The sequence below is a fragment of the Camelus dromedarius genome, chromosome X (genome assembly GCF_036321535.1).
Source record: "Camelus dromedarius isolate mCamDro1 chromosome X, mCamDro1.pat, whole genome shotgun sequence".
Taxonomy (NCBI): domain Eukaryota; kingdom Metazoa; phylum Chordata; class Mammalia; order Artiodactyla; family Camelidae; genus Camelus; species Camelus dromedarius.
In genome coordinates, this window is record NC_087472.1 from 18997811 (window position 1) to 19020300 (window position 22490).

The 22490-nt window shown below is 39.4% G+C and overlaps 1 long non-coding RNA gene across 1 annotated transcript in view; it reads right to left on the bottom strand.

Annotated features, from left to right (window-relative positions):
* Positions 1-4274: 4274 nt before the first annotated feature.
* Positions 4275-22490, bottom strand: part of LOC135320220 (uncharacterized) — a 47831-nt gene continuing 29615 nt past the window's right edge. Inside the window, exons 2-3 of the long non-coding RNA XR_010379469.1 lie at positions 16078-16214; positions 4275-5052 (exon numbers count right to left, since the gene is read on the bottom strand). This is a non-coding gene — a long non-coding RNA (uncharacterized LOC135320220). The remainder of the gene's footprint in view (positions 5053-16077; positions 16215-22490) is intronic.

The window sequence follows — 22490 nt, forward strand, 5'->3', positions numbered from 1 at the left end:
AGTCAAGAATGTAAGATGATCTCCAAATAAAGGGAATACCAGTTTAGAAACTGTCAATAGAAATGTAATATCTATAGAGAAAGAAAAATAACAGCTTTGCCTTAATCAGCTATGATTAAGTCAAACTTTAAAAAGAAACATTCAGTTCTGAGACTTGAAGAGTGAGATTGACAAGCCAAAGCATGTTAAGTAAAAGATGACTAGGGTGTGGAAGGGACTTGATGGCTAACAGCCACAGGAATAGGGCCTGATTAGCTTGAAGGAGAGAAAGCACAAGAATGGTCTTAATAACTGTCCACAGACATCTCAAAGTCTGTGATATGTAAGGAAGAACAGATTACTTCTTCTGTTTTTTGTTTGTTTGTTTTGTTTTGGTAAGGTATCATGAAGCAGAATGAAGGCCAATGGCTAGAAGGAACCAGAAGAGAGATTTTTGGCACAATATAAGGAAGAAATGTATACAAATGGGATGGGAACTGTGCAAATATGGAAAGGCACAGTGCAAGATGTTGGTGGAATGAATGCCTTGGGAAATAATGGTTGGCCTGGCTCTGTAATGGTCCAAGAATTGCTGAATGACAACTTGTTGAGGATGCTGTGGAGAGCCAAGTAACAGATGGATGGCTGGACTAGGTAAATTTTAAGGGTTACCCCAACACTGAGATTCTTTGGAATTGTGGTTGGAGAAAGTTTGAGAGCTTAGAACTATAGGAGCACTCAGTTCTCAAGTATGATGAAATGAAAGCTTTTGGTAGAATTGTGGAGCAAGTCTTTGGAAAGATAGTAAATCTAGTATGTGTGGTTCTAAAATTGAAAAGAGACAGCTCAGGAAGATGCTTTCTGGTGACTGAAGGGCATACCCAGAAAAGAATGGTGTCTCTTGAGACTCAGTCTCCACTATTGGTCAGTCATTTCTAGGGGATAGTAAAAAGAGTTGAATCTTTCAGAATTTTTTGAGGGGGATTTCTCAGTGGCTGCTCATATAAACAAGGAGGCTGAAACTATTCAGTAACTCATGCAGCAAAAGGTAGAAAGAGGTGCAAATATACCCAACTGGCACAAAACCATGTTGTTTCCAACAGTATGCAAATTTAGGACTAGAGCAAGTGGCTTGCAAATAGCATTTTCCTGCCTTTTTCTCATCCCTCCTCAGGCTGCCTGTGGCAACTCTTCACCTTTGAACGAGGGGAGTGCTTGTACACATATTTTATTTGCCTCAGGCCCTCCCCTTAAGTTGATTGTTCCCTTCTTCTGACCTCAAAAAATGGTCAGAATCATAACAATCTTCTTTCCAGGAGTAATCTGCTGCTTGGTCCATGGACCTCTCTGGAGCAATGATAAATAGGTTTAATCTTTTGGGCCAATTCTGATTGAACGGTAGTGGCTGCAAAGGGCACTGTGGTGAGAAGACATTTGAGGTCTCATGTGAACACAGCAGGAAAGAAAGCCAAGACCGATTAATGATGTCTGCTCTATAGGTACAGCATGGGAAGTTGAAGGCATGCATGCTTTGAAATGTACTAGCCTTGGGGTAGAGGAGAAAGTTGTATATTTCTGCCCCAGACTATTATTATCTGCACCTTGCTAGGTTAAAGGAGTTAGAACACAGGCCTACTAATCCCTAATTCTCATGTATTTCCTGGCTATCAGCATCAAATATAAGTTGAGCAGTGATTCTGGCCACAGCATTGTTTCCTAACTATAATTAAAAATGAGACCTGGCCCTGGTCACAGATTGAGCCCCCATCTGGCCACAGATGGCACCCTAACTCCAGGCAGGTATTACACAAATGATCATTATCGGATGGGTTAAGACAAACCCATTCTCACCACTGGAGACACAGTTCAAGGCCTGTGCTTTATTGGAGGTGGATCAGCAGCTGTGCCTTTTGTCTGTGAAGGACAGTGCATTATTGATATAGCAATATGCCTGTCAGTATTTCTTCTTCAATTATCTAGCTGCAGAGAACACAAATGCTTTATTGCCACAGTAGATAGTCTTTTCCTTAAAAAGAAAAAAAAAAAGGAAAGCAAGAAATGAAACTCAAGTGAAAGAAGTAATTTCCTGTGACTGTGAAAACATAAAGCAAATGCCTGAACATGATTTTAAATGGGTCTGAATGTGGCTGATGGAAGGAAGCTTTCTTGGAAAGGACATATCCTGTGAGCGCTGCTGGGTACAGAGCACATTAGGGGGCAAGGAAGCCAGGAATCATGTGCTGGAAATGAGCTTCTATTAAATGAATAGACTTCATACAGCTACCAAATCCGGTCTGGATAAATGCTTTTTTACAATAGTAATGTTTTTTAAATCATGAAGTGACTTGTTAAGGTAGTAATAAAACTGTCAGAGTCTCTACTTTGACTAAAGCTGAGGTATAATATGGGATTTAAAAAAAAATCTAAATCTTTTCAGAATGTGGAGAGGGGGGAAGCTGAGGAATTAGAATTCCGTTTGAATCCCTGTACTGGGTGGAGCAGGGAGGTGGATGCTTTAAAACATATGAGAGCAGCTGTGTCCTATAACTTTCTACAGTGATGGAAGTATTCCGTATCTGCACTGCCCAGTACGGTAGCCATTGGCCATCTATGGCTATTGAGCATTTGAAATGTGGGTAGTGTTACTGATGAATTTAATTGTAAATTTTGTTTAATTATAATTAATTAAAAAATAAATAGCCACAGGTGGCTAGAGGCTATCATATTGGACAGCATAGCACTCGAATTTAGGTCAGTATCCAGACTCAAAAGCAACTAAAGCCTAAGGAAAAGAAAGAACAATAAGCAAATCCATATGTCTGTGTGCAGTTGATAGCGCTGCTGAGAAGAATAGGCTTTCGTTAGCTTTAGATAGGCCCTGCACCTTGATTTTAGATAAGCATGTGCCAGCCTTGGTGGACTATGTGTCTCTGTGGTCAATCTAAGGATATGGGAAAGTTTAAATACATTATCCTTTACTAATGGGCATTAATGACTTTAATGAGAGCAATCTATCTTGTTTGGAGCAGAGAAATGAATATTTCACAAAAGAAATGTAAATAAGATTTTGATCAAAGAATTTGCTAATGTTTCTTCTCTGCTCATAATAAGCAGAGTTCTATCATTATGTAAGACATTTATAATTCAAAGAAAAAAGTTAATGTTTATTTCAATATCACACTATTGGTGACTTGGACTACAGAATGAAACAAGAAAAAATGATATACCATAAACCAAATTAATTTCTTTGAGTGTAGTTTGGGTAATGAAGCAGATTGTAGACTTGATTGTCTCTCATTTATCCCACTGTCATTTAATGATTATAATTTTGAGGTGCAGCTCTTGAATTTACAACTGTTTCCCTAAGTGCTACCTTTATGCTTTAAAATTTTCCCACTTTATCATACTGTGTTCATTCAAAAAACTTAAAGAAGTCTAGAGTATCTGGTGGATTGGGTACAATGGGGTATGGTAAAAGACAATGATGGGGTATGATTGTGAAGGACTCAAGCCATTTTGAAATATTTAGACTCTGTATTAGCAGTGGGGGTGACATGAAATGTTTAGAAAGCTTAGTCGCTGCAGTGTGAGGAATGAATTGGAGAGCAGAGAAGATGAAATCTTGATCAGTTAGAAGTTTAGTGCTATGGTTAAGGTGGAAGGTGATGGTGATAACTTAAGGTGATGGTAGCAGTAGAGATGGAAGGAAGTAGACAGATTCAAGAAATAGCTGAGGAATTATCATCTTTAGAAGGAAGGGGACATTAAAGATGACAATCAGTATTACTGATATTTTTCTTTTGTCTCAGGCTCCAATATGGCTAGACACTGAACTGATACTGATCCTGTCTTTACTTAAAATTTTGATATTTTGTTCATCGTGCATTTTTACTTATTTTCGATTTTTAAAAAATCTTGCATTAAAATATTATTTATCTTAATTCTGAATCTTTTACTGCCCCCTTACATTTTGTGTCCAAGGGGAATCCCTCACTTGCCTTGGCCTTTGATAACTGGTAGGAATTTTAGAGATAAATTTTATGTGCTTTATACGAGTATAATTTTCCTGAAATACAGGTTTTCTTGGGCCACTTGGTCTGATCTTTTGCATATGCTTGCTTCTTTCTACCCACCAGAAGTATATTGCAATGGAAGAACTCATTTTTACTCATCTGACAAACATTCTTTGAGCTCCTATTGTATACCAGGCATTGTGTGATGATCTGGGCTTACAGTGGTGAATGTGATCTTTTCAGTGGATGAAACAGAAAAGAAGCAAATAAATATGCAAGAAATCACTTACAACAAATTGTTTTTAGACCAATAGGTACTAAGCGCTTACAATCCTAAGTATCAGGGATACATGGTTTCTGGCCCTATGGAGCTCGCATTCTTGGAAGAAAGCCTCAACTTTGATGGGTGACAAGAAAAGGGCACTGGGGGAAAAGGACAAAGAGAGAGTTGTGATTAATAGGTATTGGGGGAGGAAAAGGCAGGGGAATTGACTTTGATCCAGAACACATAGATAAATAATTGGTCATAAAAATCAGGGTATGGTTAAAGTGGTATATACGTGAAACGGTGTGAGAAGTGTTAGAAACAGCAGGATAGAGCACAGCAAGAGAGATCTGGAATCAGAGACTAAACCAGCATATTAGTATTTAGTAACAATAACAGACTCAGGTCTGGGAAAGCTAGTACGGGCAACAGGAAGCAGTTCGGGTAAATAGCTGTCATCAGGGAGCTCCATCAAGGGCACAATCGTCCTCGAAAGGAGGAGGAGAACAGCACCACAGAGCTTAGAAGCAGAAAGAAAGCACAAACACAAGGAGACATTGGGTGAGCCAGAAGCCTGGTGACAACTGGGTTGGGTGGCTTTGAAATTGAAAGAAAGAAGAGAGAATGAAAGTTGAGGATAACTAACATTTTCTGTCCCTCACAGTTGGAGCAGGGAAGACCATCAACTGAACCCCTGAAGTGTTGTTTTGTCAATTTCCTCTTTGATTAGGAACATGTTGGTCCCAGAGCTTGTGAATCACTCTGTGAATGGCTTCAGCTGCAGGAAGTGGTGCCCTGGGAGAGGAGAGGAACCAGGCAAAACATTAGAGCTAGTAAAGGGAAAATAAGTACACTGCCTTCTCTATGCTATGCATGCCTAGACAAAGGAAGAAAAATTTTAATTGAAGTATAATCAGTTTAAAATGTTGTGTCAATTTCTGGTGTACAGCATAATGCTTCAGTCATGCGTATACATACATAGACATGTTTTCATATTCTTTTTCATTATAGGTTATGGCAAGATATTGAATATAGTTCCCTGTGCTATACAGTAGAAACTTACTGTTTATCTCTTTTATATATTGTAGTTAGTATCTGCAAATCTCCAACTCCCATTTTGTCCCTTCCCATCCCCTTTCCCTATGGTAACCATGAGTTTGTTTTTTATGTCTGTGAGTCTGTTTCTCTTTTGTAAATAAGTTACTTGTGTCTTTTTTTTAGATTCCACATATGAGTGATACCATGTGACATTTTTCTTTCTGTTTCTGGCTTACTTCACTTAGAATGATGATCTCCAGGTCCATCCTTGTTGCTACAAATGGCGTTATTTTATTCTTTTGTATGGCTGAGTAGTATTCCATTGTATAAATATACCACAACTTCTTTATCCAGTCATCTGAAGATGGATATTTAGGTTGTTTCCATGTCTTGGCTATTGTAAATAGTGCGGTTATGAACATTGGGGTGCACGTATCTTTTTAAGTTAGAGTTCCTTCTGGATATATGCCCAGGAGTGGGATTGCTGGATCATATGGTAAGTCTATTTTTAGTTTTTTTGAGGAATCGCCATACTGTTTTCCATAACAATTGTACCAAACTACATTCCCACCAACAGTGTAGGAGGGTTCCCTTTTCTCCACACCCTCTCCAGCATTTATCATTTGTGGACTTTTTAATGATGGCCATTCTGACTGGTGTGAGGTGATACCTCATTGTAGTTTTGATTTGCATTTCTCTGATAATTAGAGATATTGAACATTTTTTCATGTGCCTATTGATCATTCATATGTCTTTATTGGAGAATTGCTTGTTTAGATCCTCTGCCTATTTTTGCATTGGTTTTTTTTTTTTTTTTTGCTTTTTGTTATTAAGATGTATGAGCTGTTTATATATGCTTGAAATTAAGCTTATTTCAGTCACATCATTTGCAAATATTTTCTCCCATACTGTAGGTTGTCATTTTGTTTTGCTTATGGTTTCCTTTGCTGTGCAAAAGCTTCTAAGTTTAATTAGGTCCCATTTGTTTATTTTTGCTTTTATTTCTATTGCCTGTGTAGACTGCCCTAGGAGAACATTGCAAAGATGTATGTCAGACAATGTTTTGCCTATGTTTTCTTCTGGGAGATTTATAGTGTCTTATCTTATATTTAAGTCTTTAAGCTATTTTGAGTTTATTTTTGTGTAAGGTGTGAGAGAGTGTTCTAGCTTCATTGATTTACATGCAGCTGTTCAGCTTTCCCAACACCACTTGTTGAAGTGACTGTCTTTTCTTCATTGTATATTTTTGCCTTCTTTGTCAAAGATTACTTGACTGTAAGTCTGTGGGTTTATTTCTGGGCTCTCTATTCTGTTCCATTGGCCCATATGTCTGTTCTTGTGCCAAAACCACACTGTTTTAATTATTGTAACTCTGTAGTATTGTATGAAGTCTGGGAAGGTTATTCTTCCAGCTAAGTTCATTTTCTTTAGTATTGCTTTGACAAATCTGGGTCTTTTGTGATTCCATATAAATTTTAGGATTATTTGTTCTAGTTCTATGAAAAATGTCCCTGGTAATTTGATAAGGATCTCATTAAATCTGTAGATTGCTTTGGGTAGTATGGCCATTTTAATAATATTAATTCTTCCAATCCAAGAGCATGGGATATATTTCCATTTCTTTAAGTCATCTTTAATTTCCTTAATCAATGTTTGTAGTTCTCATCATATAAGTCTTTTACTGTCTTGGTCACATTTATTTCTAAGTATTTTATTTTTTTGGATGTTATTTTAAAAGGGATTATTTCTTTACTTTCCTTTTCTGATATGTCATTGTTAGTATAAAGAAATACAACTGATTTCTGTATGTTAATCTTGTACCCTGCTACCTTGCCAAATTCTTTTATCAGCTCTAGTAGTTTTTGTGTGGAGCCTTTAGGGTTTTCTATATATAGTATCATGTCATCTGCATATAGTGACCATTTTACCTCTTCTCTTCCAGTTTGGATCACTTTTATTTCTTTTTCTTAACTGATTGCTATGGCTAGGACTGCCAATACTCTGTTAAATAGAAGTGGTGAGAGTAGCCATCCTTGTCGTGTTCCAGATTTTAGTGGGAAGGCTTTCAATTTTTCAATGTTGAGTATTATGTTGGCTGTGGATTTGTCATAAATAGCTCTTATTATGTTGAGATATGTTCCCTTTATACCCAGTTTGGTAAGAGTTTTTATCATAAATGGTGTTGAATTTTATCAAATGCTTTTTCTGCATCTATTGAGATGATCAATGTGATTTTTGTCCTTTCTTTTGTTGATGTGGTGTATTACATTGGTTAATTTGTGTATGTTGAACCATCCTTGTGTCCCTGGGATTAATCCAACTTGATCATAATGATTGATTTTTTTTATGTGTTGTTGGATTCTGTTTGCTAATATTTTGTTGAGGATTTTTGCATCTATGTTCATCAATGATATTGACCTGTAATTTTCTTTCTTAGGTAGTGTCTTTGTTTGGTTTTGGTATCAGGGTGATAGTGGCTTCATAGAATGAGTTTGGGAGTATTCCCTCCTCTTAAATTTTTTGGAAGAGTTTGAGAAGTATCTGTATAAGTTCTTCTTTGTATGTTTGGTAGAATTCCCCAGTGAAGCCATCTGGTCCTGGACTTTTGTTTGTAGAGAGGTTTTTTTTTTTATTGCTGATTCTATTTCACTTGTAGCGATTGGTCTGTTCAAATGATCTATTGCTTCTTGATTCAGTTTTGGTGGACTGTATGTTTCTATAAACTTGTCCATTCCTTCTAGGTTGTCCAATTTATTGGCATATAGTTGTTCATAATATTCTCTTATTTTTTTTTGTATTTCTGTGATATTGGCTGTAATCTCTCCATTTTCCTTTTTTATTTTGTTTATTTGTATCCTCTCTCTTTTCTTCTTGGTGAACCTGGCCAGAGATTTGTTGATTTTTTTTTTTTTTTTACTCTTTCTAAAAACAAGCTCTAATTTTGATTGACTTTTTCTATTGTTTTTTAAATCTCTATTTTATTTATTTCCTCCCTGATCTTTATTATTTCTTTCCTTCTGCTGACTTTGGGTTTTGTTTGTTCTTCTTTTTCTAATTCTTTTAGGTAGTAGATTAGGTTGTTTATTTGAGATTGTTCTTTTTTGAGGAAGGCCTGTATCTCTATGAACTTCCCTCTTAGAACTACTTTGCTGTATCCCATTGATTTTGTGTGATTGTGCTTTCATTGTCTCAAGGTATATTTACATTTCTTCTTTGATTTCATTGTTGACCCATTGGTTTTTTAATAGCATGTTGTTTAGTCTCCATGCAGTTGTTTTTTTCTTATTTGTTTTTCTATGGTTGATTTCTAGTTTCATGCCATTGTGATCAGAAAAGATGCTTGAAATAATTTCTACCCTCTTAAATTTGCTGAGGCTTCTTTTTTGTCCAAGTATGTGGTCTCTCCTAGAGAATGTTACATGTGCACTTGAAAAGAATGTATATTCTGTTTCTTTGGGATGTAATGTCCTAAAAATATCAATTAAGTCCATCTGTTCTATTGTGTCATTTAGTATCTCCATTGCCTTATTGATTTTCTGTCTGGAAGATCTTTCCACTGATGTTAGTGGTGTGTTAAAATCTCCTATTATTGTATTCCCATCAATTTCTCCCTTTATGTCTGTTAGCATTTGTTTTATATATTTAGGTGCCTCTATATTGGCTGCATATATGTTAATGAGTGTAATATCATCTTCTTAAAATGCTTCTTTTACCATTATATAGTTTTTCTTTATCTTTCTTTATGGCCTTTGTTTTAAAGTCTATTTTGTTTGATATGAGTATTGCTAGTCCCACTTTCTTGTCATTTACATTTGCATAAAATACTTTTTTCCATCCTCTCACTTTCAATCTATGTGTGTCCTTCACCCTAAAGTGGGTTTCTTGTAGGCAGCATATTGTAGGCTCTTGTTTTATTATCCAATCTGCCACTCTATGTCAGTTGATTGGAGCATTTTGTCCATTGACATTTATGGTAATTATTGTGTGTTTATTGCCATGTTAAACTTTGTTTTCTAGTTGATTTGGTATTTCTTCTTTGTTTCTTCCTTTTTGTTTCTCTTTTTGTGGTTTGATAATTTTCTTTTGTATTAGCTTGGTTTCTTTTTGGTTTTTGTGACTCTACTGTATGCTTTTGATTTGTGGTTAGCCTGTTTTTCAAGTTTGTCAACCCATTACTATAACTGTTTGCTTTAGACTGCTAGTCATATAAGCTCAAACACATTCTAAGAAGAATGAAAAGGAAATCTACATTTTCTTGCTCCCCTCTCTCACATTTAATGATTTTGATGTCCTCTTTACATTTTCATGTTTATTCTCTTGCAGCTCATTGTAGTTATTGCATTTCCAATGATGGTTTTCTCTTTTCTATAACTTCCTGCTTCTTTTCTATTTAGAGAAGACTTCTCAATATTATTTTTAGGATAGGTTTAGTATTGTGAATTCTTTTAGTATTTGCTTGTCTGTGAAATTCTTTATTTCTCTTTGTATTTTAAAGGATAGTCTTGCTGGGTAGAGTGTCCTAGGTTGCAGATTTTTCTCATTCAGGACTTTGAATATATCTTCTTCAGGCTAGCAATGTTTGTGTGAAGAAATTAACTGAAAGCCTTATGGGGATTCCCTTGTAACTAACTCTTTGTTTTTCTCTTGGTGCCTTTGGAATCTTTACTCTATCTTTTACTTTGGCCGTCTTAATTATAACATGTCTTGGTGTAGGTCTGTTTGGGTTCTTCTTGTTTGGGACTCTCCATTCTTCCTGCACTTGGATATCTGTATCCTTCTTTAGGTTTGGGAAATTTTCAGTCATGATTTCTTCAAATACCTTTTTTATCCACTTTTCTCTTTCTCCTCCTTCTGGGACCCCTATTATGCATAGATTGGCACACTTTATATTATCCCATAGGTCTCTATTATTGCTTTAATTGGTTTTCATTTGCTTTTCTGTCTGCTGTTTTGATTGAGTCATTTCTATTATCCTTTCTTCTAAATCACTTATTTGTTCTTCTGCATTATTTAGTCTGATATTGACTGCTTTTAGCTTTACTTTATCTTAGCAATTGAATTTTCTGATGTTAATTGGCTACTCTTTATCGTTTCCATTTCCTTTTTATAGTTTTCTACATTTCTACTGATAGTCTCTTTTAGTTCTTTCAGTGCTTTTATCACCCCGTTTTTGAACTCAGGATCTAGTAGACTCTTGAAGGGTCTTTCATTGTTTGTTCTTTCAGGGGACTTCTCTTGCTCTTTTAATTGAGAGTGTTCCTGTGCTTCATTTTGCTTATATTTCTCTGACTATACAAATTTAGGAGTAACAGTTATCTTACTGTGGTCTTGAAGGGCTGTTTTTTTGTTTTTTTTAATGTGGGAGCATTCCTCCCTGGTTTAAACCTCCTCCTGCTTTATTTTGTGTCTAATGATTTTGTCATGAGGGCTGTTTTTAGCATGGATTGTTGCCATGTCTTTCCTCTGTGTGTGTCATCTGTTATCCCCTTGATTGGGGGTGTGTTTGGTGTTGTGGTGACGAGAGCCTTCCCTGGTTGTTGACCGGGGCCTCTTCTTTGCTCTGTGGTTGTCAAAGTCTTGACTGGGGTTGAGTTTGCTCCCCTGTTATTGGAATTGAGGCTTCCAAACCCATTTCTGAGCTGCCTTTTGTGGTAGGCAGGGTTGGAGTGCTTCAGCTGGAAAAGGAGCCGCCCAGTATTCCTCCATGAGAGATGTCCACTGGGAAGTGCCATCTCTGGTGTTGTCTGTCACTTGTTATGCAGGATTACAAAGTACACTTTGTTGATGCTGCTCTTGTCCCCGTCTCAGCTGTGGGAATGTTGGCAACCTGCTCTGGTGTCCCCCAGGTTCTGCACCTGCAGATTCACCAGTGCAGATCTGCTGATGTCAAGTGCTAGGAGCCACTGTAGTGAGCATGCAGTCACATAGCTGGTGTGCCCCAGAGTCAGCACAGACACCAGCCCTATGTCTTCATACAGTATGCAGGCCCACTGTGAACACCAAACCTGCCCCTGTCCTGCACCAGAATTCTGCTCATTTGTCTCAGAGGCACGGGTCCACAAAGGCACCAGTGGAGCAAATCAACCATTGCTGCCTGGGGCTAGAATCAAATCTCAGTCTTGCTTGTGAAATTGCGGGACCCTTGGGTATGAGTTCAGGTTTCACCCTCGCCTCTGCCCGGGATCCACGCACCAGCATTGTGCCCTTGTAGAGCAAGCTAAGAAGATGGCTGTATCTGAACCCTGCCTCTCTTCTTCAGAGAACACTTGGCTGCAGTGGTGCCAAGCAATGCCCTCTGGGCTAGTGGAGTCAGCTGCTGTGGCTGGGCTGTGTTGTGCCCCTCCTCCCATGTTCACCAGCAGTGATGCAATCTATGGAGGGACCCAGGTTGATTTGCGCTGTCTCCCATCCTCAGCCTGCACCACACTCCAGCCCCATGAGGCTTCCTCTGCGCGATGAGCCCCAGTCCTCTCCCTGGGCTCATCCATGGAAGCCTGAGTTCCAGCACCCAATCCCAGCTTGCCCCTGCTGGCTCACTTCTCAAGCTAGGGATCTCAGGTCCCCTCTAGGCTGGTTTCTCTTAGTTCTGTCTGCCAAGCAGCTACTGCTTTCTCCTCTGAGCCTTGAAAGCTCTCTTTCTGTCCCCACTGGAGAGGGGGTGTCCCAGAGTGAGGGTGTTTTTCCTTCTTTGCTGTTCCCTCCTCAAGGTACCAGTCCTGCACTAATTTCCTTTTTCTTTTTGTCCTACCCTTTTTTTGTGAGGATTTTTCTTGTATTTCCAAAGTAAAAGATATTCTGCCAAAGTTCAGTAGTTATTCTGTGTGAATTGTCCCATATGTAGGTGGTTTTTGGTGTATTCATGGAAGAGGTTTAGCTATGCATCCTTCTACTCTGCCATCTTGGCAATCTCCCCTCTAGACACAGAAAATTTTAAACAGCACTTCTTTGTTGATGATGATGATGATGATGATGTTAAGGTGATTTAAATGTAACATTACTTAGAGAAAAGCATCTAGAATACTGCTTTGCTTTTATCACTAGAAAAATGGTTTTCTTCCAAAGCTTAACTCAATTAATATCTCACCTCCCCCGATATGCCAGAACCACAAATTCTGTAGGGTGTTAGTTATGCATTAAACTCACCTTCTCATATTCATGACGGCTAAATCATTTTTACTTTTATATTGCCTTCTTACTGATATTTTGCCAAATTCACATATGCACAGGAAGAAAGTTGATATTTTCTCTCTGTTAGCATGAAATGCTTTATTGCTTAACTCAATGGCACCACATTAATTCAAAGGGAGAGAGGCCAATGAGACTGGAAATCAAGCCCTTCAATTCCAAATTTCCACATTTATTGCATTTGAGGATGCCAAGGCGTAATGATAAAGTATTCCAGCAGGAAGAACTCACGGGTTTAAACCTATTTACTCTGCTGTAGCTGAATGTCGCTGCATATGACAAATGTTGTGAATAAGTATGTTTCAAGGCCAAAGAACTCTATGAGATATCCCATCATTCTAAAGATCACAAAATCATTTCAGAAATTGAACAATATTACAGCAGCTTAATAACAAATTTGAATCTTGTGTCTCCAATATGTCAAGAGTCCTTTAAAACATCCCGTGACTGGTTTATGCATAACACTAGCATTCCTCGGCTTCGGACCTTCCAGGAACTGAAACTTAAATTTTCCCAAGAAGAGAATCAACTCACTACTTGGTTATCAACAAAATGTTCAAGCTTCTCATGGTGGATGAACTCAGGAAGTCAGGTTTTGTTAGTGTGAAAGAAACATTTCAATGGACCCATGGACCCATTGTACAGTTCGAGGTTAAGGAACTCACTTCTGGCTTTTAGAACCTGCACCAGCTACAATTAATACCTTAAAAGCATTTGTCCTTGTTCCAAAGGCTTAAAAATGCAACCACAGCCTAATAAAATAAGTGCCCGAAATCCCTGTTGTTTTATATGTGTACATCAGTTCTGAATTTTCTGCAATGAGATTTTTTTTAAAAGTTGTCCTCTTAAACTCATTAGCTATTGACATTTCCAAAACATTCCAGCATTTTCTCATCAGACTGTATCCTCCTGACAACTATTTACATTCTGAGGTGGCACAAAAATCTTTCCTAAGGTAGCATGAGCCGAAGTTGGTATCACTTTGTTTACCATAATTGGGATTTTCAGCTTCAGAAAATATAAGGAAATCATTGCTTTGGAGGTTCTTTATATGAGGGGAACACAGACAGAAGGCAATCCCACACTTACCTGGCCTACCCAGTCCTGGCTGTGACCAAAGGGACTCACATTTGAGTCTGCTTTTGGGAAGAGGGTAAAATAGGAGGGAAAAATAAAGACACTTGGGAAAAGATAAAGCCTTCATTGTGCACTTTAATAAAGAAATTTGTAAACAAGATTATACTGTATAGCACAGGGAAATATATACAAGATCTTACGGTGGCTCACAGTGAAAAAAAATGTGACAATGAATATATGTATGTTCATGTATAACTGAAAAATTGTGCTCTACACTGGAATTTGACACAACATTGTAAAATGACTATAACTCAATTAAAAATGTTTAAAAAAATAAATTTTAAAAATTAAAGAAATTAAAAAAAGAAATTTGATGCATATTCCTCACATGACTTGTTTCAACCTGAACCTAAATGCACTGGTCTATAAAGTAATCTTTGCATTTGCAGTCCTGATTTTTCAATTTACTTATTAATAAAGTCCCCCGTGGGCCTCATCAGCTCTTAATTGTTAAAGTATCTCAATGTTGGTGGTGCGGTTTGCACAAACCCTAACCAAACTGCTAACACACCCTGAAATCTCAGCAGGATTAATTTTTTCACAGTTTGAGTGATTTTTATCAGATTAATTACCACCTCCTGTATTCCAATCCCTCATTCTCTGCCAACCCACCCCAAGAACATAGATCTATTTCTGGAGCTGTGAGAAATCTAACTGTCATGATGCATTTAGTTGAATGCTTTTTCTTTTTTTTTTTTGAACAAAACTAGGTTCCTGGAATAATTCTTGCTGGGCTGCTGGTTGAAAATTGAGATGCTACATTTAAATAGGTACAGTGCTTTCAAGCAAACAGCAACATGCTTTTGTTTGCATTTCAGGTTTATTACTAAGAATTGCTGCATTTAATGGGCCTTATGTCTGGTTTAACACACCACCAGGACTTCCTATAGGTTTACTAGGGTTTTTTTTCCCCTTTATCTCCAGATAATCATGCCTTGTTTCTCTCTTAAAATGTGAAAACCCTTCTGTATATATCTGGAAACTCTGCAGGCTTCTACCATAATATTTTTAGCCAGTCCCTATTGTGAATAGCAGAGCCAGGTATAGGAACCATTAAGGTGCACAGCAATAATAAAGAGCTAAGCAAACAAATAGAGAAGGGATTCCTTACAGTTGAATGCTGATTGACACACGTGGAGGGAGTGGTGGAGTTGGGAAATCACCATTTCGTGCCATCATAGTATAGAAGGGGCCGGGAAAGAATCATCCATAGATGCTAACTTTGGTAGAGGGGATTTCAGTGAGGAGCTAGATGTATCCATGGCCTCAAGGCGTCTCCTCAGAGATTGCCTTTTGATTATGAAATGAAAAAAGTATACATGGGAAACCTGACCAATGTCGTGACCAGTTTTCAATATCACAGACAGGCATTGTGTCTTCCAAACGTGATGCTCTGATTAGGACACATCACTTATGTAGTTTTCCGGCTGGCAAGGCATAAACTGAACCTAATCATAAGGAAACGTCAGACAAACCAAAATTGAGGAACAGTGTATCAGATAATGGGCTTCTCCTCTTCAAAAACGTCAGCGTCGTAAAAGACAAAGAAAGGCTGGGGAACGATTTGAGATTAGAGAAAGGGACCACGACAACTAAAAGTAATCATGATGCTGAGTTGCTTCCTGTATTGGAGGGACCAAAGTGCCACACAGGACATTATTGGGACAATTAATGAAATAAGAATATGGGCAGGAGATAAGATGAAAGTATCGTAACAAGGTTAAATTTCATGAATTTAATAACTGTGCCGTGGTTATCTAAGAGAATATCTTCATCCTTAGGAGATACAAGCTGAAGTATTAGGGGGTAAAGGGAATTGATGTATGTAATCTACCTTAAAGTGGCTCAGAAAATAAATTACATATGAATATATTAAATAAATGTAATTTTCTATATGGAAATCAATTATATATATAATAAATTATATATATACACACACACATGCATGTATGTATATACAGTTTGTGCATTTAGCCACTATGCTATCTGCATCCCAAAACAAAGCTGATCAATGTATATGTGTGTGTATGTATATATAATTAGAGCGAGAAAGAGAGAGAGAACGAGTACACATGAGTTCTCTGTACTATTTTTGTGACTTTGATATTATTTTTCAAGAATGAGGGCACTCTTATACACTTTGTGGATTCCCATCTTCATTCCTTCACTGACATCACTTCCACCATGATTCCCCCAAACCTGGCAAGTTCGCTTCTCCAAATCTTCCCTGGATCTCCAAGCCCAGCTCCAGTCTGGCCTCCTTCTACGCACCACTCCCTCCTCTGCACCCCTTCGGCACTACTGGTCTCATCATCATTTGACACTAAGGTTGATCCTATTGATTGGCTTTGTTTTGCGATGCAAACAGCATAGTGGCTAAAACACAGGACTGTGGAATCAGACTGAGGTCAAATCTCATTTCTGCCCCACAATCTGTGGGACCTTGAGCAATTTCCTTACCTTCTCTAAGTCTTGGTCCCTTTGATAGGAAACAGCATCACATGAGGGAAAAAGAGCACTCACTGAGAGTCCAGAGACTTGATTCCCAGTGTAGATTTGTCACAGGTATGTGACCTTGTGGGTCTCAGTTCTCTCACCTGGAAAATAAAGGTGTTGGATGAATAAGTGGTTTTCCACCCTGGCTGGCATTAGAATCAACTACGGAGCTCTAAAATATACATAAAATATATGTTTTAAAAATATAATTTGATTGGTCAGGGGTGAGTCCTAGGCATGATAGTTTTTAAAAAGCCCCTGGATGATTAAGGATTAAGATCCACAGGCTGAGAACCACTGAGGCAGCTGATTCCCAAGGTGGCTTCCAACTTGACAATTCTATCATTCTATGCAAATGTGCCACTGTGAATTCTTCGTTATTGGTATTGAGGCCCCTTCTGTTTACCCTACAATGTGTAGCCTAGGGCTTGATCACACGGTGGGGATAAGCGATTCCAATATGTTAACCAAAATAATGACCAGCTAAGATTTTCCTCTTTTTTTTCCCCAGCTAAAAAGAGACATCTTTGACAATCTCAGCATCTTGACAGAATGATTATTGCCTCCTAGAATCCCCTACTCGCCATAGGAAATTAGCTGTAGCAGTGTATGCTCTTAATGGGAATCTAGCATGTCAATGGGCTATTTCTGTCATTGTGGTTTAGTCTGATATTCCAATATGCCCCTGCTGCTTTTCATGATACTTAGCAAAAAAGAAGAGGCTGCAGTTCCCCCTTGGTTCACATTTGACCAATTGCTATGCTTGAGGCCATCACGAAACACCCGAGATGTTGAAAATGATTAGGGACAATTAAGATAGTGCAGCCTCCATGGAAAAAGTCACTATCAAGTCTTCGATCTCCCAAATGCACAGGTCCTGTGTTCCTGTAGCAGCAATTACCTAAAAATATCTAATACTTAATTACTTCCAAAGTGTCAGTCTTCATAACCGGGTATTAGAATGTTTTAATTGATAGTGAAGCTGCAGCTTCCCTGCCTGACACTGGCATATGGCTTGCAAGCTTCTACCTTGATCAGTTTTCTTTCTTCAGAAAGCTTAGTCACCGATTGTAGATTTCAGGTGTAATCTACCCAGAAATGGAATTACTGAACCTTTTTTTTTTTTTCAATTTACCATTTCCTGCTTTGAGTGAGAGGGGAAAACACCAAAGAGGGGGGGGGGGGAGAAAGTAAAGAAGAAAAAGGAAAAAACAGCTCAGAGGCCTATGGCAACTGAATTGTTTCGGAAAACTTCCTAGTTTCTTTTGCTTTTGCCTTTCATTTTAAGAAAATCTGATACATATCCAAACGTCAGCTAGGGTCACCTTCATCATCCTTAAAATCCAAGTAAGGTTGGCTGGAACCTCTATCCTAGAGATTGTGGGAAGTCCAAAGCCCTCTGCAAGCTGCGAATTTCCAGGATGCTGATGCCGTTTCTGAGTCTGTTTCATTTCCCGGTCTTCTTTCTGTGCTGTGCCTGCTGTCTCTCTTCTGTACTCTGTTGACTCAAATTCAGAACACAGCCCCTCTTCTTCATTTCCCAACAACCCACTCACACAAGGGAAGTGGGTGTGGCAGATGTTACTAAAGCTTGGGGGATGCAGAGAGATTTTTAACCACAGGCGGGCAGACAACTTCAAATAGAGTGGCAGCCATTCTTGTCCTTCAAGTCCCTCGGCCATTTCTGAAACCCGAGCTCCAGTCTCCCACCGTGTTGTTTCGCTTTCATGCTTTCTCTTCATGGCCTCTCCCCTTTTCTTTACTTTTTGCTCCTTTCCTCTCAGGAGGAATATAAAGGCATTACACATTTTCTTGTGCAGAGCAATTTGGCAATCTCTAGTGCCCAAACTAACTCCAAAACTTAGCTCTGGGCTTCCTAGTACATACCCACAGCTGTGCATGCACTGCTTAAAAGGGCCCATCTGATTGCATTTGTTTTATAGCACATACATAAATAAAGTGTCTGTGTGTATACATAAATACACACATCTCCAAATTTATAAAACGTATTCGATATATCAATTACAACTTAATCTTTTATTTGATGATTGGATTTCCTATAAAACAGCCTCCTAACTCATGGGCAGGGCTGGAGCTTCTTTCTAGTCCTAATTGATTCTCTACACTGCTGTCAAATGAATCTTCTAGAAACTTTTTTCATGTTCTTTCTCTGCACACCACCCTTCATTAATACGATGATCTAGTGAATATTTAGAGATGTGAGTGGTTGATAATGGATGAATGCCCGGATAACTTATGCATTTTATCAGGGACTTTTAAGGTTTTGAAGTAGGGAAGTGAGTCATCATCTATCTGATGTGCTTAGAAGAGATCCTGGAATATAAAAAAGTGCACAGTAAAGGTTAGTGACTAATATTGTTATTGTTGTTGTTGTATTACTATTGGGATTTCAGGTGTGGTAGTGGCTGGGTCAGTGGGAGTGGGATATTGACAAATCATGGGAATTTGTAGGTGCTGCTCAAATTCCTATATTTAAACAGCTTATTGTACTTGTGAGTGAAGTCAGAGCTAGGATTCACAAGTAGCCTTTCTTTGTTGTAGTTACCCCTGCCCACCAACTTCCCCTGGCCACATCAGGAGTTAACATTAAATGAATGTCCAAACTCCTCAGCCTTCTATGAGACATCTTGCATGATCAGACCCCTCTGTTTCTCCAAACTTCAATTCCTCTGCACCCATACGCAATTTTATGTTCTCTTTATGCTTGTTTTATACCTGTACCCTAACAGATCACACTTGCTAAGGTAACCGTAAAGAGGAATTCTCATTTGGAACTGAGGGAATACACTGAGGTCTACCCAAGGGGTGGTGGTTGTTGGTGGTGGGAGACTTGGGAGATAAGCCTTATTAAATTTCTCCATCATCATGCAGCTCCTATTTTCCAAACAGGCTGTGGTGGTCATCTGCATTCCCCGTTACATTTCATCGAGAGTAGTGTTCCCCAGACTTAAGATTTAATGTGTTTTCTGAACCTCTCCGATGGCTTGCTGTCTCATAGAGCAGGGTTAGTTTTCTTCTGCTCTGACTTTAACCCCTTTCTCAGTGAGAACAGGTAAGGCCAGGGTGGACAATCTTCCCTAGAACCAGGTAGGGTTCTTCAGGGTCCAGAGGCAAGCACCAACTCTGTTAGCAGAACTAGCAGAGGCAAGGATCTCGGGGAAGACCTCCAAGCACCGGCAGGTGGGTGGGAGGTGGAACATTTGGGCATGCTTCAACAGGCTCAGTCTCTACCTGAAGTTTCTTCCAAGGACAGTTATACCCTGCAGAAGTCTGGCTCATTTGTTGGTCCACAGTTTAATGAATGCTATCAATCAAAAAGCATGCTGCTTGCCCATAAGTGAGTTTATTGTTGTCTTCCTGAAACGATTTCATTGGCCATCCAGTCCCCAACCAAAATTCCATATTGGAGACCATATTGAAAACACTGTTTTTTTGTAAGATGCGAAAATTGGCCCATCTGTTTCTCTCTCTGCTTACCTGTAGACAGCGAAACGGTCAGATACGCCCCTCACCATGGTCCGGACTTGTTCCAGTGCATTACACCAGCCAGAGAATCACACCTCATTCATTTCTGGAGGTTGTTTCCTTTCACAAGGAGGAAAACAAACTGCTTTGGGAAAAGGTCATGGTCTAGTCACAGGAATTTTTCTGACCAGACACAGCTGAGTGGAGAGAGATCAGATAGGGAAGTCTGGATTAGGAGGGGAAAAGAGATGGCTGGGGCAGGGGCCTGCCTGGGGCTGGTGCACACCATCGGTGTTAGTGCCTGCATGTCTTAAAGGGACTGGGGAGCAGTCTGGACCTTGAAGGGCTTAGCTCACACTGCTTACATCTCTGTGTGCTGGCAGAGGCATTCTTCTCAATTGTTGCCTCTCCTTTATCCTGGCCTGAAGTATAAAAAGTAGTTTCATCCTCTGTATTAACACCTTGCCCTGGAAATGCCGCCACGGGGTCCTCGTGAGGATCTAAAGTGGTCATCATTGTGAACGTCTTTGCAAATGGAAAACTGTGGTGCAAATGTACAGACTTGGCTGGAAAACCATATAAGCTTAAGATTTGTTGTGACTTGAAAGGTCTTCTAGTCCAATCCCCTAGGCTATGCTGGAAGCATCCACTATTGTTATATTTACTTGCAGATTTACAGAGATAAGCATGACTTGGGGAGCGATTGAGTCATTCAACAAATATTCATTGAGCACCTGCTCTTTTCCCGGAGCTGTTTTACATGCTGTAGGTACAACAGCGAGTGAAACAGACAAGGCCTCTGCCCTCAAATAGCTTAACCTTGAGTAGAGGAGCCATATAATATGTAAAAAATTATATAGATAATCTCTCATCATGCCACATGGTATGTAGGTAATTAAAATAGGGTTTTATGATAGCGAGTGACTGGGGGGAGCAACCTTAGATTATGTTGTCAGGGAAGGTTACTCGGAGGAGGTGACACTTAAACTTAGTTTTGAATGACAAAAAAGAGCGAGGCTGCAAAGACCAAGTGGAAGAACATTCCAGGTAGAGGAGATAGCCGGTGAAAAGGACCTGGGGGGTGAGGGGAAGGTAAGTTTGAAGATCAATGTGGCTGGAAGGGATTTGTGAAGAAGAGTGTGAGGTAGGCAGGGACCCGATGATGAAGGGACTTTTGAACAAAGTATTTATATTTGATTCCAAATGTGATGGGATTCCATTTTTGACCATCTTAAGTTTGAGGTGATTGTTAGAGAGCCATATATTGATCTACTTCTGTCTCCCCCAGATCTTTTATTTATTTACTTGTGTGTGTGTGTGTTTTATTTTTTTTTTAACTTTATCTACAAAAAGAGTATTTGGTAGCTGACATTAATGCAAGGGGATCTAGAGGGAAAATTATATTGAAAAATTCTGGCAGAGGAAAGCTGCAACTCAATACAGTTTTGAGCTTCTTAGTAACCAAAATGAAGAGGCAAAAGCAGTGAGTTATAACACTCATTTTCTGGGGCAGTGGTTCTCAGTTTTGGCTGCAGAGTGTAATCCTGGAGCTTGGCCAAGCACATTGTGAATGGTGACCCCCCCAGAGCTGCATGACTCCATGCCCCTGCCCAGCACCCGCTCCCAGAACTCCGAATTTAACTGGGCTAGGATGGAGCTGGTGGGTAAAAGTGTTTGCTGTTAGATGATTCTAACGTGCAGTCAGAATTGAGAACTACTAGTTGTGTAGAAGAAAGAGCAGCCACTGATATGAAAGGATAAACTTGTTCCTGAGCTCTAATTAAAGTGGTCTCGGGCATCTTTATGTAAGGGGTATTGAGCTGTGTAATGAATGATGCTAGAGAGTGCAATTTCACACGAGATACCGAAGTCTTCCTCCTTTGCTGCTTCTTATATGTCCCCACAGTGAAAGCTGAAGTCGTGAGGTCAAAATTATAGTTGTGTAAAAGCAGAAGCCAGGGTGACAGGGTCCAGTCATGTAGCTTTCTGATAATTCGGCTGAGCAGAGTCGTAAAGCTTGGAGAATCATGAAGAAGACAGAGTTAGGGCGCTCCTCGTGAACACCAGGCGTTTCAGCAAGACTTTGCTTAGTTTGGCCATCAAGCCACTCAGGAAGATGCCTCAAGGGGCTAACCCTTTGGGCGGGCTCTCTCCCCCTGACCTGAGGCCTGTGCTTGGCTAGGGAGTGGTTTGTGTTCTCGTCCCTTTGAGTTTTGTCGCTGTTATGCTTTCCCATGCCAAGCAGGTTTTTCCTTTGGGGAAAGACACTTAGGCAGAGAATGAAATTAAGAAATAATGTAATGATGATGGCGGCAATTCTTCGCGCAGCCTAAGAGCAGTTGGCTGCTAATTGTGGGGCGGTAATAAGGGGGGCCCTGGGCCATAAGGTTTGCATTTGGAACACCTGTGGTTTTCATTTAACACCATGGATCATTAAACAGCTGCTCAGAATGGCCTTATTAAAACAAACACAGTTGCACTGTTTTATGCATGTGTTATATTGCAGGGAACAGATCACAAGCAAACAGAGGGATCTTGTAAAAAAAAAAAAAAGACACCCAAAGCATTTTTAAAGGTGCTATCTCACAAAGGCAAATCTAGCTGGGTATTTTTCTGCCTCTGGGAGGCTGAAACTGACTGAACCTGTTAAATTTTGCCTTCAGCCCTCTTGCTGGGGCTGAGGGGCATGGAAACATGGGTGCTGAGTCTTCTGCCGGGGAAGCCCTCACTGAAGTCACTGGCATGCTCTGGAACTGGTCTGTCAGCTTGTTTCACCGAAGAAAGCAAAATGTGCTGCCTGTTTTGTGAAAAAGACCTTCTGGGAAGAAGAGGAGCTTTCTGGAGCATTTCCATCCTCAGGGATGTGTTTGTTCAATGTCACTCACACTCCC